The following is a 4,711-nucleotide window of genomic DNA, read 5'->3' on the forward strand; positions in this document are numbered from 1 at the left end:
TTCCAGACGCTCTGCCGGCCCTTCTTTCGGCCTTCTTCGGGGCGGGGTGACCTGAGGCGACCTCGGCAGCCCCCAATCGCCCCCTCGAGGGGAGCGGCCCCAGCCCGCCTCCCCAGCTCGGCCCTTCTCTCGGGGGACAGTGCGCCCCGCAACCAGGCTAAAGGGAGACTTATGCCCCTAGAATCCGCCTCCTTAATGTGACCTTGAGGTCTGGCAGTCTCATGAAGCCGTGCTGACCGGGCGGGGTGGGGGTGGGGGCGGGCGACGGGCGCCCGGGGAGACCGAGCACCGCCCCAAAGCGTCTCCTTGGGCAGGGTCGGGGACGGACTTCTTTTCCGGTGGCAGTGGAGGAATCGTCCCGTTGAGCAATGCCCTGGGTGATGCGGCCAAGGGCTATAAAAGCAAAAGTTGTGACCCGTCTACTAGGAGTTAGTTACAGGAAGGGTCTCTCTCTTGGGTCCAGATGCGTGGGAGGAAGTGGCCAGTTTAGGGCCTCAGGGGGTGATGGCAGAATTAGAAGATGAGGCTGGGGAGGTGGGGGTACAAGGAGAAGGAAGGCTGAAGATAAAGAGGAGACTAGGTTTCAGGGAAGCTATGTTACGGAGAGCAGCGTTGGAAGGGCCCCTCAGTAACCTAGGGGAGGACAGCGACACTCCAGGCCAGGCTGTCACTGCTGCCTGTCGAAGGAGAACATGGCCTCTGGGCTGAGTGTGCCTCCAGGACCCTAGTCTGTGTGGAAGGAGGCAGGGCTGAGACAGGAGAAGATGGAGGAGGCTGAGGGTCTTGCCACCCCTGTAGGAGACCGGGTGGAATGGGCAGTTGGTGCCCTGAAAAATGATCAGGAAGACAGGCAGCGGGGTGCAGGGCCGCAGGTGGGCCGGGAGGGTAGACTTGAACTTGTCAATACCAGCAGTCCCCTTTTTTTCCAGACAAAGGGTTGTGAACCCTCCTGGGGATGAGGCCTGGTCTTGTGGAAACTCAACTTAGCTTCGCGGGGCTGACGGCTCTGGCCCAGGGTGGTATGTAATTTTGGCCCAGCCTGTTGGCACCCAGGTCTGGGTGAGGCCAGATCCCTGGTCGGTGGTGAGGGTGGTCTAAGGATGGTTCAGGAGGTAAGGTGCCTATTTCATGCGGTAGGCAGGAGCTGCTGAGGCTGGATATTTGTGTGTGTGTGTGTGTGTGTGGACAAAATTGACCCACGCTTTATTTTCCAGGTGGCAGTGCTCCCCTTTGGACTTTTCCTCTAGGTTCGGTGCTAACCTCTCCTGTGAGCGCACTCTACCCCTCCTCCCTTTAACTCTCTCGAGGTTGTCCGTTCTCTTAAAATATTGCTTCTGGTAATCTGGTAAGCCCGTAAAAATTGCTCCAGTTCCTGTTGGAGTCGGTATTGTTGGTAATCTTGGAGGAGGAAAGGCTCTCCCTGCCGAGACTGGGTGGGGCGGGTCGTGTGGCTTGCTGGTGGAGAGGGTGGGGACTGAATGTGCACCCTTGGGTGGGCCCGCAGCGATGGCAGCAGCTGAAAGTTATGAAAGTGCTTCATGGACCCTGGTTTGTTACTGTAGTGTTCATCATGGCGATCAGATGGCACCAGGAGAAATGGAGCCCCTGGCCAATGAGTCCTAGCAGTGCAGGAGGGGAGACCCTGGAGGAGAGCCCGCCTAATTTGATGCCTGCAGATTGAATTTCCAGAGTCTTAGGAGGAAGTTCTCCAGTGTCTGTTTCCAGGCCTTGCTCAGGAAGCCCTGTATTCAGGAGGCCATCATTTAAGGTTTTCAGATGAGCTTCTGAGGGGGCAGTTTTAAATCCAAAGCAGATGCATCCGGGGCCACCAGCAAATGTGTGTGCTTGAATTTTGATCCGGGAGCAGCAACCTCTGGGCACGTGAATGCCAGCAGGCGCCCCTCCTTTCTGGGTGGAGATTTGCAGATGCTGAGATGCTGCATCTTCTTAATTGAGCCTCCTGTCCTACTAGTTCTGTGCTACGAACCTTGCTTCCAGAAGATTCTTAAGCTGTAGAACATTGTAACGTTGATGCCACAACGGAGAGTGATGCCTTGCAGATGGACCCTCTCACCCGCTCGCCTGCCTGTGCATTGGTCGGAGGAGTTCTTAGTGTGATGGAACTGTGGGGAAATGGTCAAGTTGGAAATGCCTTAGGCAAATACTTGGATGAAGTAAATTGGGGGGCGGGGATCAACGTTCGTGATCTTGGGAGGGTACAAGTTGCTCATGCCCAAATTACTAGAAATGGCAGGTCTAGTTTGGGCATTTTGACTGCATTACAGTTTAAGAGAAGGGAATGGTGGGGTACGGATAGTGATCTTTGATTCAGCTTGCTCTGTTTAACTTGAATTTTACTCGATTAGATTTCACAGTAATCTTGGTATACAAATGGGAAGATCCTGAGGTGAGGGTTGTAGGATGGGGAGGGCACAGGTCAGTACTTGGAGGTGGTGGGGGGGTGAAGAAAAGGAGGGGGTGGTTAGGCATATTGAAGAGGATGCGGGTGGTAGGGAATGTGGGTTGTAGAGAATTTTCTGAAAAAAGGGAGGGCACAGCTTGGTACTGGGAGGGGTGGGGGTGATTGCTGTATTACAGAGGGTGGGCGTGGTAGGGAATGTGGGTTGAAGGGAACTCTGGAGAAAAGACCAGTGAGCACCTGTGGGGAATTCAGTAGAGCTCATGGGCTAAGAAAACTAGTTAGTATGAGTAAATTGTTAATGCTGGTTAAATTGTTGCTTGGAGGCACAAAAGCACTTAGAACTGTAAGTGCAGGGAGGAAAGCAAAATTGTTTTGCTTTGCTACAAGGTGTAGCTGAAAACCTGAGTATCAGTCACTTGAAAGGCGGGTGGCAAAACTTTGGGTCCGCAGAGGATTGATGTCCTTCAGTGCCTTGCAGGCTTGAGGGCTCATCTGATGCTGAAGGTGGGCAGTGTTCAGGAGCGGTCAGTCTTGGAAGACACTAAATGCTCAACTGTGGGCTTTTAAAGCATTTAGGTTTGCGATTTTGGTGTGCGCTCGAGATTGGGTGTATACTCTTCTGGGTTCCTCGCTTCACCTTTTGGTTCACTGAGATATCTGTGATCGAAAATTCTGAGCCCGGGGATGGAGAGAGAGAGAAAAAAAAAACCTTTTCTAGTTGTACATAGCTGTGTAAAGGCAAGATTCCTTTTTACACTATGGTCAGCTGTCAACTATATTTAAAAATGCGATGATTTCTAAAGGAATTTTGTATGTTACCTTGTGCCTTGCAAACATCGTTTGTCCTTTCTTTGTTGTCAGTTAATAACAAGTTTTTGCTTATTTTCATAGTCACTGTAAGGAGAGCCGAATAACCTTTCGTGGTCACTAAAATTTACTGTACTATTTGGTAGCAAACATTCATGTACCTACCCTTGCTAAGGTTAGAGTTTTACCATCTTTAGTTTGAATATTTGCTTTTTAAATGATCAGTACTAGAAACTATCAGCCAAATTCAGTTTGAGGAGTAAGCAAAATGGGAGGCCTTTACTATATGTGGTCTTATTGTAAAAATTCAGGGGAAGATCCGAAAACCTTTTATAAGATATCGCTTGTTTCTGAGATGCCTCTGTTGAATTGATAAATATCAGTGGCTTTTTGTTATGTCTTCCTCTTAAATTTCACTTAAAAAATTTTAAATCCCCGATCCTTTTTGCTTTTGGGTTTCTTCAGTCTTGCGGGTTTTTTGGGTTTTTTTTTTAATGTTTAAAAATACTTTGATCTGTTAATCAGTGACTGTCATTGGCATTTAGAGTATGAGTCGTGCATGGATGGGGAAATACGTGGGGTATGCTGTTGCAAAATCGAAACTGTAAAAGCAGGTGGTTAAAGTACTTGTATGATGCTGTTTTGTAAGAACGAGCCCTGTTGCCTCATGTACGTGATTACTAATCCTTTTTCCTTCCCATTACAGCACAAATAAAGGTTTGAGCTCTAAACTCACTAGAATCATTGTATTACTGCTATATTTTTTGACCTTTATCTTCTGTAAGCCATAATTAAGTTGGATATATCTTCATATTAAAGATTTAGGCCTGAATTTGCTTTTCTGCAGTTCCAAATAATTGAGGTCACTAACTCGGTAGAGTGCAGTAACTCCAAACAGAACTGGTGTCATGGTGGGCGGGGAGGGGGCTCTGCTCCCTTAGGAATGTGTAATGGAATGATTTCAAGAAATGCGATGCCAGCCACGCAGCCAATGAAGGTCACTATCAAGGTGGGAGTGGGGAGTATTGTGTAATATCCTGGAACTTTACTTGGCTGGGTTTCCTAATGGTATTGTCAAAAGAGGACCTATTTTTCTTTCCATTTGCTTAGGGGAAACATTCTAAGAATAGAACGGATGTGTAATATGTGTTTTCCACATTTGGGTCTTTGGGGGACTGGAATGTATTTGGGATTGGGGTCTAAGCACAATTCTCAACAAAACGGGTTGGCTTTAGCTTAAGTTTATTTGGCAGTTGACAAGAATTTGCGCTCACTTGTGTAAGTGCTGTACGACGCAGGCGAAGGCTGTGTAAAGGGTGTGAGTAGAAGCTCCTGGAATCCAGAGTAAGCGTCCTGACTCTAAATCGATTCTGCGTTCTGGGTGGGGACGTGGCAGCAGCATTTTATCCTGGGAGCCAATTCCTTGTACTGGTTATTCTGTGTTTACTCTTGGGCTGTACGGTTTTGCCTCCCACGAGACAA

The 4,711-nt window shown here is 48.7% G+C and overlaps 1 long non-coding RNA gene across 1 annotated transcript; it reads left to right on the top strand.

Moving 5' to 3' along the window:
• The first annotated feature begins 405 nt into the window (after positions 1 to 405).
• LOC105297895 lies at positions 406 to 3,970 on the top strand. The gene is made up of 2 exons (XR_896386.2): positions 406 to 1,019; positions 1,215 to 3,970. It is a non-coding gene; the product is annotated as an uncharacterized LOC105297895 (long non-coding RNA).
• The last annotated feature ends 741 nt before the right edge of the window (positions 3,971 to 4,711 follow it).

The sequence above is a fragment of the Pteropus vampyrus genome, unplaced genomic scaffold (assembly GCF_000151845.1).
Source record: "Pteropus vampyrus isolate Shadow unplaced genomic scaffold, Pvam_2.0 Scaffold144, whole genome shotgun sequence".
Lineage (NCBI taxonomy): Eukaryota > Metazoa > Chordata > Mammalia > Chiroptera > Pteropodidae > Pteropus > Pteropus vampyrus.